Source organism: Ailuropoda melanoleuca, chromosome X, assembly GCF_002007445.2.
Source record: "Ailuropoda melanoleuca isolate Jingjing chromosome X, ASM200744v2, whole genome shotgun sequence".
NCBI classification, from domain to species: Eukaryota; Metazoa; Chordata; class Mammalia; order Carnivora; family Ursidae; genus Ailuropoda; species Ailuropoda melanoleuca.
The window spans coordinates 68022674-68037661 of record NC_048238.1 but is presented as its reverse complement, the minus strand read 5'-3'; the positions used below and the strand labels follow the sequence as shown (position 1 = coordinate 68037661).

General features: G+C 35.0%; 1 protein-coding gene and 1 non-coding gene across 3 annotated transcripts in view; both read right to left on the bottom strand.

Moving 5' to 3' along the window:
• DIAPH2 (diaphanous related formin 2) overlaps window positions 1–14988 on the bottom strand; it is a 1026009-nt gene that overhangs the window by 25507 nt on the left and 985514 nt on the right. The gene's annotated exons all lie outside the window — the stretch shown is intronic.
• LOC117797554 lies at window positions 10208–10361 on the bottom strand. Its single transcript, XR_004622564.1, has one exon. It is a non-coding gene; the product is annotated as a small nucleolar RNA SNORA62/SNORA6 family (small nucleolar RNA).

The window sequence follows — 14988 nt, the reverse complement described above, 5'->3', positions numbered from 1 at the left end:
TGCCTTCTCCATCCTCTCTTTTAAAGTCTACCCATCCTTCAAAGCTCAGTTAAAACCCCACCTTCCTGACCTCTCTGGCCTTCATTGATCTTTCTTTCCTCTAGACTCTGATATCACACAACTCAGCTTTTAATTTTAGCCAGTTGCACAATTTTCACTATCATGTACCGCCTTTTCAAGAATGTATCTCTTCTATTAGCCTTCTCAATACTAAATAGCCATTCAACATATACCTATTGGTTCTTCCTCTGAACAAAACTTTTATTGAGGACTTATAGACATAAATACACCATTTGTTCCTATATACACATGTTGGTATGAGCCAAAAATTAATCTCAGAACTCTACCTTACCTTTTCAAAACTTTCTTCTACTAAGGGTCTAATCGTAAATCTTTAAAGTTGGTTCTAGAGATAGCTTTGTGTTTTTAGGAGATTTGAGGGAAAAGAATATGTATGGTTAGATTGGGGAGGAGTACATAAAATGACAATTAGCATCACTGAGAGCTCCAATGTTGACCACATAAAAATAGACAATGACTTGAAGAGAAAGATAGTTCCTTAGAAGACTCTCTTCTAACCAACCACATTATAATCTCATTCTGAGAGGCTCTAGTTTATCCTATTCTGAGCACTAGTCACAAAATTCAATAACCAAACATATCAGAATTTCAATTCAAATGCAGACTTTGTATGGATTACTTCTAAAACAGTTTCTATCAGGATTATTTAGCTACATTTTGAAAGATACTCCAGTAGTGAATACTTTCTTATAGATATTAGAATAACTAGATAGTGTAAAAAATACAATTTCTGTAAGTATAAAATGTTATACTATATAAATGAATTTATTCTTTTATTTTCTCTAGTAATACAAATAGAGTGAAATTCTATTGAAAATACTGGGTGTGTTCCATGATGGCTGTATTTATGAATAGGCCTGTTCTGAATCGATATCACATTCTTGCCGTAAGGCTTAGGACTTTTCTTTTACTTGATATTTTCTTTGACCTCACATGATATTGTTGACAATTATTTCTTCCACAAAACTCTCCTCTCTTGACTTGCATACTACCACTCCTTAATTTTTAAATTACCTCTTTGATCCTTTTCTGTTTCTTTTATAAACTACCATTCTTTTCCTTGTTCCTTATACATTAGTAATTTTCAGGGTTTTATCTCTTGTGCTTTCCCATACTCTATATACTTTCCATGAGCAATTCTTTATGGGTATATTCATTCACTTGCAAAACTTCAACTACTCTACCTCCTTTATGCTAACGAATCTCAGTTCTACATTCCTTGGGCTCTAGGCTACAGCTTCATTCACCTTCTAAATATTTTCCCAGATTGCTTTGAACCTACCTCACATTTAAGATCCAAACTGAAATGATTTCCTTTTCTTTGATACTATTCTTTCCTTTTCATGTCTCCTTGTTTTGATGAAGGGGACCATGATATGGATTGAACTGGGTCCCCACCTCCAAATTCTTATGTTGAAGCCCCAGCCTCCCATATTACCGTAGAACATGGCTTTATTTGAAAATAGGGTCTTTACAGAGGCAGCCAAGTTAAAATGAAGTCATTAGAGTAGGCTATAATCAATAATGACTGGTGTTCTTATAAAAAGGAGAAATTTGGAAACAGACATTCATAAACAGAGAAAACCATGTGAAGATGAAGGCAGAGATCAGGGTGATGCTTCTATAAGCCAAAGAATGTCAAACATTGCCAGCAAACCACCAGAAGTTAGGAGAGTGGCCTGGAACAGATCTTTCCTTAGCACCTTCAGAGGGATCATGGCCCTGCCAACACCTTGATCTTGGAGTCTATTCTTCTGAACTATGAGACAATTAATTTCTGCTGTTTAAACCACTTAGTTTGTGGTACTTTGTTATAGCAGGCCTAGAAAACTAATAGAGCCATCATACACCAAGTCATAAAAATGAAAACAAGAAACCAAAAACCCCCAAATCATCACCTGGGACTTCTTCCCTTTTTTCACCCTCATATTCAAGTGTTCAATAAGTTCAGTTCTTTCTAACTCCTGAAGTATTCTTGGATCAATTTCTTCATCATCATCATCTCCACTGCCATTTTTCTAGGGCAGGCCTTCTTCCATTGCCTAGGCTCTTATAATAGACCCCTTTTGAATCTCTCCTGCATCTAGCCTCATCTCCACCCCATCAACCTTACATGTTGTTAGGAGATTCTGGAAAAGAAGCTGGAAATGGCTCCTTATCACCCATGCAACTAAAAAACAAAACAAAACAAACAACTCCTTAGTATCCAAGGTCTTTTAAGACAATTCATTTTACCAGCTTCTCATACCTATGCTTTGGTAATGTTGACCTGCTTGCTCATCATTGAATATACCAGGCTCTCCTATTGCCTCCACAACTGCTGCTTGCTTTCTTGAAACATGCTTCTCTTCCTTTTTCCTTTCCTGCCCAAGAAACTCCTACTAATCTGTTAAGATTAAGTTTGCACTTTATACTGTGACTGTCCTTGTGCTGTCTCCTCCACTTTACTGTGAACTCTAGAAAGGCAGGAATTTCCATTTGCATCTGTTTCCTTGGTGCTTGGAAATATATTAGAATGAATACACAAATGAATATGTCCTTTTGTTTATGCACAAAGTGAAAATATTAGAGCATAATATTCATGAATAAGTTTACATGTGTGTATTAAAACTATTCTTTAGGTGAGTTAATTCAGTTATGATTGTCTTTTTCGGGAAAGAGGGCTGGCCATACCTGTCTTTCATAGTTCAATATATACTGCAAATCTAGTTTTTCTGTGTGCTTTGAAGCCTCCAATGAGAGAGTTCTATTGAAGATCTGTTTGTTCAATGGTCACTATAGGGCAGAGTTAAATACATCTTTCCACTCTTCAGATCTTTAAAATTTTTTTTAGGTCTGTCAACTCTCCTCAGATATCTTGTGAAAGAATCAAAAGCAGTCAGTTTGCTGCCATAGTCATATAGTGCCATAGGAGAAAGCAGCACTGCATTGCTACACAGAATGCCTAGTTGCTACTTTCTACTTCAATAACCAAAATCATGTTTGGTAGCACTTTATTTTATGAAGGGAAAGGGTTAAACGATCTTCATTTCTACTAGGTTGCATAGGTTGTTTAATAAAACTCCACTCTTTCTCTCCCGATCCAGTGAGTTCCCTTAGCTCGTATTATCACCTCCAGGCAGCTAATGCTTGAGAACACTTTTATTATCTTTAAATAGTAAGAAAACCATTCCCAGTTATGCATATCTCCCTTTTCTTGCTCCCTAGGTAGGGACAGGACAACAACATACACATATAGTGCTTAGTTAGCACATCACAAAAAACATATTGCCAGAAAATACTCAGTGTTTTCTTGTGAAACAGTAGCAAGTCCCTTTGGACCACAACATTGAAAGTGTTCCACTAAACCTTTAATGTGAATTTGCTCAATGGGACTGTGCATACAGGTGTAGAACAATTATTAGATTTGATATCTGAATGAGCTCAGGTTCCCTTTAGAGCCTAACTTTTTCAATGACCCCATTATTTTGTTTCCACTGCTCCCAGACCTGATCAATTTAATTATTCTGACTAACGAAACATTTAGGACATGAATTTCTGATTTGTTTTAAACCATATGGGACATCTAAAAGTGCTTCACTTAAAAAAAATCACAACATAGAAGAAATGACTATGAGAATATGTTAGATGCTTAGAAGTAGGGAAGGGCCATGATCCATGCTAGGTACACAGACACTGTCTTTCCTGGAATGGTCCTCTGTTTAGATTACTCCTATGACCAGCTACATCTTTGCAATTTCATTCTTCCCTGGAATACTAAAAACAGAAAGCATTAGTTTGGCAATGGGGGAAAGGGTACAGAGGCAGTTGAACTAAAATCATGTGCTCCCTGCTATAATACATTCAGATCCTTAAAACAGCTAATGTCCACAAGGGCAAATAAAACACTTTGCAGAGCAAGCCAATTACACAGATTCTTTGGCAAGGAGAATAAAGAACAAGAAAATTAAGAAAATGGAACTAACTTTAGAGCTGATGTATAAGGACTATAGCCTTTTACAAGTAGAAAGTAAGATCAAATTATATTTCTTAATAAAAAGCATATCACCTTTGAAATACTGGATTTTGACATTAACTTTAGCTGAAGTGGTATATTAGGAATAGTATGTACCTTGGTGAAAAATATACTATTTTGATACAGAAATATACTGATTCTGGTAAGTCATAGTTACTTCATAACTGGCATTCTTACAAGCAACTCCAACATCACCCATTCTTTCAGTTTATATTAATGAGTATTAAAAAGTTACATGTTTACCTACATGAAAAGAAGGCATAAAAGTATTACTGGTCTCTAAAATTTTACAGATGTCAGTTTCTTTCTCATCAGTGAATGCATCTGTCCTTAAAAAGAATGACAGTGACATCAAAATGGTCCCCTTTACCCCTTGTATCCTTTCACTAATGATATGTAATGGCTGCTGAGCATGCAATAAATGTGTTTGTGTCCAATCCTATTCCCATCATTTTACGATTCAATCTGATTTCTTAAAAAAAAAAAAAAAAGGAAGTCACAGGAGATGAGCACAAGTTCCTGCTTTGAGGCATTGGCCTTCACTTTATACTTCTGCTCAAAGTACCTAATTTGACGAAGCACACAGTCAGGAGACAATTCTCTTCACCTCCTCTCCAAAACTGTCTGACAGGAGTCAATAGTGATTCTTTCCAATAGCTACAATCTGACAATTTTAGATGAAAGTCTGGGGAAGCTTTCTAGCTATTCCTTACATTATTTTATTAAAGAAGGGTGTAAAAATGCCTTTGCCTCAGTGGGCCTATTCTCCTCCTCTGGTTCAACTCAATCCAATTTAACAGCTGGCAGTCTAAATAACAGAAGTTACAGGCTGCCATGCACAGACGCTTTGCATGCTACTTGAAAGCAAAGAATTCAGAGAAAGAAGCAAAAATGGGGAAAAAAAGCAGCTTCTCTTCTACAAAAGAATTTCTTTAATAACAGCAGCTAGACAAAAAATTCTCTGAGCTTGTGTCCTTCTCCTACTGTTTTATATAAAGCAGCTATCGTACTTTTCTTCCTAGGCTACATCTACTGACAGACTGCCAAAAGCAAACAACTTTTCCCCTTATATTGCAATAATCATGCACTGTATTTTTAACGCACTCAAAACAAATTTTCTTATTATAGCATCACAGTGACAATCCTCCCAAAATGCTCAACGTAAAATGATATGTTTTAAATATGATAATCATAAAAGCAGCCTATCCATAATTAGTATTTTTAGGTTAAATAAAATATCAACATTTTTTATTCACCTTTAGGTTAACATTCGCAATCCAGCTTTTTGCAATATTTAAATGGAATTGAATGTGTTATTGAAAAACTTTTAAGAAAACAGCAAACTTTAAAACTTGTTCTTTCCTGAGTAGGTTGTCATCCTTACTGTTCACCTATGACTTTCATCATGTAACACTAGAGAAAAACTCAGACTTGATGCTAACTGGATGAGCCCATTATTTATTACATGTTAGCTAAGTCTCTGTGTCCACCAACTGTAACTTAACTCCATTTTGAATTTACTTAATGATTATTTAGAAAGAATGTCTATTTTTATACAATGTGCTACAATTACAAGGATTAATAGACATAATTCACAAGCTTCTACTACATTCAGATTGTAAATTGGTTAGTGTGAAGGAAGGGGAGGGATCAAATCTGTCCTCGCATCTTGATACATATAAACTAACTACATATACATTTGCTCATATAAACTAACTTTGGGAGTGATGATGATGTCTGTATCTTTAAATGCCAATATTCTATAAGCTAGGTCTGAGGGGAGACACAGCTCAGAAAAATAAGTTATTAATAAATATATAAATAAATACCTGAAGTGCCTTCCTGTTGAATTATGAGAAACAGCTCTCATCTTGCTTTGCACTCTTCCCTCACCACTTCAGTTTTTGACTCCCAGGCTTTGAAGCACTCTAGAGGGGAAGTTAGTTGGTATTTTGCACCACAGGGTTATCTTCCCTAAGCATCTCCAGCTTCTATAGCATTTTTAGATGCACCATTACATTATCCATCCCGGATATGATATAGTTTGCTCCCTCTTCGTCTGTCCTTCACCAAGAGTTTAAACTAGTCACCATTTTATCATGAACCTGAAGACCAATTATTCTTGTACCTTTGCTTTTCTTGGGATAAACATTTTCAAACATGTCCATCCCTCATCATAGATTCAAGCAAAAGGGGCATCTGGGTGGCCCAGCCGGTTAAGCATCTGCCTTTGGCTCAGGTCATGATCCCAAGGTCCTGGGATGGAGCCCCTCATCAGGCTCTCTGATCAGTGGGGATCCTGCTTCTCCCTCTGCCTGCTGCTCCCCCTGCTTGTGCTCTCTCACTCTCTCTCTGTCAAATAAATAAATAAAATCTTTTAAAAAAAGATTCAAGCAAAAAGGAGTTTTTGATACCACATCAGTTCTCCATTCATGCAGGTCACTAAAGTGTTTTTTTTTTTTTTGAGATATCTATTTTTAAAAAGAACCTCATGAACTTGTATAATAGTTTGGGGATAATCATTGGAACATGGAATTTTAGAGCTGGAAGGGAATTTATGGATTAAGTGAAGATTAACCTCTCATTTTATAGATGATGATACTAACTTCCAGAGAAGAGAATTAACTTATCCCAAATACTCTGCACAATGAAGATATGGATCTGAGAAGCTTAAAGTAGGGAAAGGGATATAAGATAATGAACAATATAACCAAAATTATTTTATCATTCATTTATTGGATAATATATAATGACACTTTTATAAAATACTCAGCCATGAAGAAAGATAATATGACAGATCCTCTGATGATCCTTTATGATAACCACTCTAAAGAAAGTAATCAGGGAGGAACAGTAAGTTTAAAAGTCCTGTAATTTTATAACACAACATTCAGTATTTCAGTTCTTTGGTAAGGAAAAGTCCAATGGATCTAATATATAAATCTGATAATGATGACGTGTTTTATATATATATATATAATAAAAATAGATTAAAAAATATATATATCCTGCAATTTGCATTTTCACAGCCCTAAAACATATTTATATCATGTACTGCCCACAAAGTCCTTAAAGTACACATTTATACAAAGACCTGGGAAGAAAAGAACACAGCTGTCTGGGCTAATGTCTTGGAGAGATATACTGTGGGATGGGTACACACAAACATATGTAAATATATCTATATATGTATATATTTGATGTTTGGCACCACATCTTTATTAAAAGGGCATTAGATTTCTGTATAGTTTAGGCTGAAAAATTAAAAGGTCATGTACTTGCAAATTTAAGTTAGAAAAGTCACTGTACTGCTCTCTCTGGTAATTTCAACGTGTTCCACATTGTTGATGGAAGGAGCTCAGAGCTCCGGGTATCATGTTAATGTTCAGTCACTGCTTTTATCAATCTATCCTAACCTTAATATTACTGTTTGTACGGTTTTGCTGTGAGCTGGGTATTTTAATTTAGGTAGAATGGTAATAAAATATAATTCAAAGCCCACTGTCATGTGCACAAGTTAAATGAGAAGTCTGTTTCATAAAGTCTTTATTTGCTATTATTCTCTGTAATCTAAGTGATCTGTACATTATCAATAGAAGTATTTGGAACTTGACTAGAAAGCAATACCTTTTTTGCATGCATTCTTTATGCCACTTACTTTTGGGTAGCTGTTTTAAAATGCTGTAAATGCTGTTCCTTTCACTGATTTTAACTCAAATTCTTTTTCTGTACAACTACCTTCTCAACAAGGTTTCTTACTCCTATGAGCCACAAACATAGTGTGACTAAGAGCAAAAGGAGATGAATCTCAGTAGATTTCCTATTTCTAAAATATCTACTTTTCCTCCCAGACTCTTCCTTTTTTTGGTCAAATGAAACAGTTTTTCAATTCATCTTTCTACGTACTTCATACAAGCACCCCGCCTTCCTCCACCTTAAAATATGGGTTATCATCTGGTGCACATTTTCAATCTCAGTAACATTCCAGCAGTCACATAGAAGCTAGTATTGCAATCATCTCCATGCAGCCTTAATAATATTGAGTCAGGAAACATTCTCATAGTTAATATACTTTATTGTACTAATCACCCCTTGATGCTTCTATTTAGTCTTTATGGCTTGTTATTTATCATTTCCCACACCTTACTTCAAAAGTTTCCTTGTTTGCCTTATGTGTTGTATTATGTAATGCTATATTAATTTCCTATGGTAATTAGTCAGCATATCAACATCATGCACCAATTTAAATACAACTTCAAATTTTTTTAACAGCTCATAAGTTTTATTTAATTGAAATCACTAAGTAGATAATCTTACTTCATGTTTGGATTCCACTTAAATTGCTTATATAATTTTGAATTGCTTTGTTTCAAATCTTCTATATGCCCTTATAATAATTTTTATAGCAACAGTATACATTAAATGAAGAAAAGCAGTACATTTTTTAAAAAAGATTTTTCTTAAAAATATGTAGCTTTCTAAAAAATTATTGTATATGTTAAAAACTATACTATGAGCCATAACACACAGTGTGCCTTCTTTTTCTTGGGAACTAGCCCCTTGAAAAGCACCGTGGCAGAAAAGAGCAATGTCCTAGGATCTGAAGAGAACTGCCTACTGAATTGATGCCTAGTTTTTGTCGAACAAGGATAGGGATAATATTTCAGACCTCACATGGTTACTATCAAGATCAAATAAAATCTCTGGAGAGTGCCAGGGAACAATGTGTGATACATAGTAGGCATTCAATTCATTTAGTGGTAGCTGCACATAAACCTGAACCTTAGCTGTGTGTGTCAACCTGGGGGAAGGGAGAACAACTACCAACTGACAGGTAAAGGTCACAAATGACCTACTGAGTATTCAGAGAAAGGTAGGGAAAATAAGCAATAACAAGCTTACATTTTGTGTATTTATTTAGTGGGGGCAAAAGATTTATGTTGAGGAAAGATTTAAAATGTAGATTGTCAGGATTTATGAGGAAAAGATTTCCTCATTACTATAATAAACAGTGATCAAAAATGCCTCATCAGACTTATGGAAGATAATGAAGGGAACTACAACTTCAATTACGTCCCTGATTTATAGATAATGTTGCAACATCTCAACCACTGAACATCATATTTTACCACAATCTATTTGCAAAGATGTGTGTATGTGTATGTGTTTTAGGGGTATTATGGGGAATTTTCATTTAATTCTTTTCAAATTAGAATGCACTTAACTGTTCCAGAAAGAAAATGAAAATGAACATTAAACTACATTCCTTCAAAGTCTCTTCTAATATGTCTCAACATACACACATTGTAGATATAATCAGTGTCTATATACTCTCTTGTGATCTAATTCTTTCACTTAATACCATTTTGTGTATACATTTCTATGAATTGTCATGCAATGGAACCACCATCAAACTGTTACCTGTTTCCCTACAGCTCTCTCAACACCTCACTTTGTGCTTAGACATTCTAATAGATACATGTTTCTACCTTACTATTATTTTATTTTTGAGAGAGGGAGAGAGAGAGCATGTGAACCGGGCAGGGGGGACGATCAGAGGGAGGGGAGAGAGAGAGAATCTTAAGCAGGCTCTACGCCCAGCACAGAGTCTGATACAGCGCTTGAACTCAGGCCACTAAGATCATGACCTGAGCCAAAATCAAGAGTTGGACGCTTAACCGACTGAGCCACCCAGGAACCCCTCTACCTTATTGTTATTTTAATTTGAGTTTCTTTACTTGATGGTGAAAAGTGTGTTTTTCCATGTGATGACTTATTTTGTATGTTTTTTTCCTTGTAGACTTCCTCTCTTCACCTCTTTTTTTTCCTTATGTGAACTGCCTTCTGAACTATGCCTGCAAGTCCCTCAAACTTTATGTATAATATCAACATGGCCAAATTTGTTGATTACTCCACCAAAACTGTATAACTAAATTGTATAGCTATATACCTAATCATTGCCAATTCTTCAATGCTTTGAAACCCAATATCCAAATGGTCTCCAATTCCTCTGGTAAGTCTCTAAAATTTTTCTCAAGCTATTCTTCTCTCTCCCAGATGACTTTGGTGTCCTCACAGTTTTATTTATTTTTCAATTGTTTTTTAAATTATATTTGTAGCAAGAATTACTATCAAACTCCCCTCATTGGGCCAGAGACCCTTGTGGTGTTAACAAAAGACTTGCCCCTCATGTAGCACACTACTGACACTTGTGGGTTTATCAGCCAGCCAGTAGCCTCAGCTCTAAGCTCTAAGGATGTGCAGCCCCAGGTGGTTTTTACAATCTAGCCTAATCTCATTCACAGCCCAGCCTTATATTGCCATTATTCCTGTGAATTCTATACTATATCTAAATGACTACTCATTGTTCCTGAATATTTCTTCTTGCTCTTCTTCTACCAGGCCTTTGTTCACGTCATTTCACCCTCCTTATTAGGCTCTGGCCCCCTTTCTCACTACTTTACTCCAAATGCCTATCTTACACATCCTTTGCATTTCATCTCAAATATGAATGACTTCCTAAAGCTTTTTCTGATATTTCTCAACTGAATATGGCTTCTCCTATCTATCAACCCCAGAGCAATTTGTAGCTTCTTTACTTTCCCAGGTAAGAATTATTTGTTTATTTGTTTTATCCCCTTAGAACAGTTTGTAAGCTATTGAGGACAGAGGCTGCAACTCATATTTTTCTGCAAATGCTTTGCACATAGTAGGTGTTCAATATCTTTTCTTGAATTAAATATTCTCCAAGGTCTGAAAATTCTTATGACAGCAAGAACATTGTCTCATACAAATTTGGATCATTCCAGCACTTAACACATATATGGAATGAATTTTCTTATAAAAATAAGAAATATGAATGCTTTCAAGGTTATATAACTGGATATAACTTTCAAGAAAATATATATTCCTATCTTCCTAAATATAAGGCATGCCTCCCCACTCCAGTTATGTCTCAGAAAAAAAGGAAACTATCTTATATTCAAGTACTTATAAATTCTTTAATTATAAGGGGCCTCATCTAAATTATTTTATTTTTAATATTAAAGTACTCTTTACAGAACACAGTCTGGGACCTCAAATAATATGAGTTTTAGGTTATTATAGAGGCAAATTTCCGAATTGGGGTGGGGTTTAAAGACAATGAAATGTAACATAGGTCTAAGGATTATTTACAGGGTGTGACTTCACAGTATTAACTGCTTGATATCATTGTAAAAAAGACTTTGAAAGATCACTAAAAATTGCAATATAGTAAGTACCTAGAGAAAAGACATTCAGAATGAATGGAATAATCAACTTACCTAGTGTTATGCAAATGGATATTTGTGGTTTGAGATCAAAATGACAGTGATGCTAGCATACCCCGATTAGTGTTGTATCTTTACCTAACAACTTAGATGAACATGAATAAGTGTCTTCCAGAAAACTGTTAGGTGACTCAAAATTGGTTCTCATGCTTATAGAAACATTGGTGTCAGAGATATTTATGAAGAATTTGAACAAAACTGTTTTACAAAATGGGATGGTGGGGGAAGAAAGCAGTAGTTCTTCCTGAAGATATTATTTCACACCATATGCAATTTGAATACATCTGTATAATTAAATTTGTTATCATAATTAGATATTTTACTGTGTCATCTACATTTCCAAAAGGTATCTATATTCACAATGGTCAAAAAACTTAAAAAAAGTCATATTAGGAAAATGGAGGCACACCTTATCCATCACATCTGTTACAAGCTTTTGAATTCAGTATAATACACATGGCTCTAAAGCCCATAATAATAGTAAGAACTGCCATTTACTTAGCATTTATTAGGTGCCACGCACTTTGTTAGGTGACTTGCATATCTTACATATCAATGATTCTTCAAACAATTCTGTAGGGTAAGTATTATGAAGTCATTTTACAAACAAGGAATATGCCTCCAAGAAATTAAAAAGCTTGCTCAAGACCATGCAGTTAATAAGCAGTGGACATCAGTGAGGTTTCAAAGTCTATAACCTGAACCACTACACCATAGTGCCTCCACAAGCACTGAGCCTGAATTTCTAAGTCCATCATTTTGACAGGATGGTGTTTTATATAAACAAACGTGAAGTCAAAAGTAGGACAAGAACAAGGAGTTTTGTAATCCATAAATGCATTACCATCTTCAATACTGACCCTTTTAATACATTTTTTATTTTTAATAAATTTTTAAACTAAAAACGTAAAGAATACCATACTCATAATCTATTTAGCCTCCCAGTTCTATTTCTTGTGAGAGTCACCTCTAGAGAAAGGAACGATTTGTCCTCTGCTTCTCTAACCTTTTATTTGCTAACAATGTGTGTACAGTGCATGAACTGACCTGAATTACTTTACTTTTTAAAACGTGCTATTTCTTTACAACTTCTGGGGTAACTTATTCCATAACTCATGTATAATACGTCCCCTTCCCCATTGTTTACCCCTGTAATGTTTCAAGGATACTCCTTAGTTCCAATACTCTTGCGTTTGGCAAACAGGTTTGCATATATCCTACCCAAACATTTTATGATGTTATGATTTGATGGACTCTGAGCATAGCCTCCCTAAACCATTATCTTGCCCAACATAAGAGCCCTAAATTTTAGCCCTTCATAACAGGAAATCCTCACTATTTGCTGGTTTGTTGCAAATGCTTTCTCTTATCTGATACAGCTTTTTAAAAAGAAGGAGCAACCAGAATTACCTTAAGTCTGGAGGATCTTAATCCTGTACTACAGAAGGAGAATGCCTTCTGTTTGGATGCCAGTCTCTTTCCAGATGTTGACCAGCAGAATGTTGACCTTTGTGGGTACAGTACCTTCCTGAAATAATTTTTTTCAGGGAAGAGTTACCAGTCACTGCTAGATCCCTTTTCAAGATTGGAACAGAGAAGTTCCTGTGAATGCAGCCTGGCTTATTTAACTTTCTTTATTTTTTCCCTAAATGCATTACCGTACCCACACGTAACCTCATCTGCCACTTCTCAGCCCACTCATGAGCCTCAAGAGAGCTTCCTGCAGTTTATCCCTGGCAGTTTGGCATTTCACTTTCAGTGAACTCAGAACAGTTGAATGTCAACTGCAAACTCCTACTTCAGTTTCCTTAATTTTTTAAAAAAATTTTTTATTATGATATGTTAGTCATCATATAGTACATCATTAGTTTTTGATGTAGTGTTCCACGATTCATATAACACCCAGTGCTCCATGCAATACGTACCCTCCTTAATACCCATCACCGGGCTAGCCCATCTCCCCACGCCCTTCCCCTCTAAAACCCTCAGTTTGTTAGAATAAACTGGAGGTAATTAAAGTGATAATGTTTGAAATTGAAGGAGAAATATTAAATGTAGAATTATCCTTCAATTAAAAAAATGCCCCATATAGTAATAATTTTTTTTTAAATTTCACACTTCTTCACAGAGTTGATGAAAAGTAGATGGTAATAAAAATCTAGATTTAGACATGCTACTGGTCTCATATCTCTGAAGGCATAGAACTAAAGGATTGATCTGCCAAATATCCTAAAATGCGCTTACTTTCATTGCCATCAATCCTTCCAATTGGTCCCCCCTCAGGTTGCTTTCTAATTCTATATCCCTCTTACATATATATTTAAAGAGCTTAATGTTTATTGTTACTTCATTTTTAAAACTTTTATTTCCTACTCTAGGAAGCCTTATTAATTTTTATAATACTCCCTTTACAGATTGTAAGATAAATAAAATAGATTCTAGTCTTTTTAGATATGCTTCAATTGTAGGATGGTATATTATGAATTAAGAAAAAATTAATTAGAATTACAATTTCCCCATAGACATTTCAACATAAAATAATGAAGACAAGATTTTGAAATTTTGTTGTAACTATTTAGTATGTTGAGGAAATATAATTCTAAGGTTTGAGGTATTTTTGGACCAATACAAAATTAGTTTGCACAATCCAACTATACTTACTTTTGGGTGTGTCTGTGTGAATGTATACCACAAAGTGGTTATGTTGGAGTAGGTAATTATAACCTAGGTATTCCCCTTGCCTACAGCCTAGACTAACATGAATTGAATAATTATAGAGCTGCTTTAATATCTACTTTAGTTTTAAGTTCTGTCCTGAATACAGGCTGTTCTGCCAATTAAAGCTCCTGAATGATCTGCCTCAAATTTCATGTTATAAGTAGATGCAGCATGATATAGTGGAGAGAGCACAGAATTTGGACTCAGAAATCCTAGGTTCAAATTTTGGTAAGCATCATTCAAGCCAGGAAACTAATGAGTCATTTAACCTCTCTAATCCTCAGTCTCCTCACCTGCAAAATGAGGAGAGAAGCCTTATCTTACTATGTTTACAGGTTTTTCTGAGGATTAAACAAGATATTGTAAAATTAGTTAATAAATAATAGCATATCAGGTAACCATAAAGTTTTATTATAATTATTATTAACTGCAAGGCTTATCCAAAGATAAACCCTCTTTAAAATAAGCCACTTTGTATCTTTTCTACTGTTGGCTCTCTATTTTATACTATGATCACTTGAAAAATATTTATGATTTTACAGCTATATTCATAATAAAAAATGATTTTTCCATGCTATCTTAATAAGCACAGAAGAAATAGCCCTGATGTTTTTATTTTACCACTTTCTTTTTAGTTCAGATTCTTCAGCACAAGCCACTCTGATGATGTTTAAAACCAAGATATCAAATGACACTGTCATGATCTGGAAGTGTCTGCAAAGTCCAATGGGAAGTCTTAGCAAATGTCAGAGTACCTCTAAGGCAAGGCAGATCTTCAGGATGTATAATGCAAGAGTTTAGTACTAAAGATACAGCAGGGTGCTGGGGAAAGGCCTGCTTGAGGCTCAAAGGTCAAGCAGTACA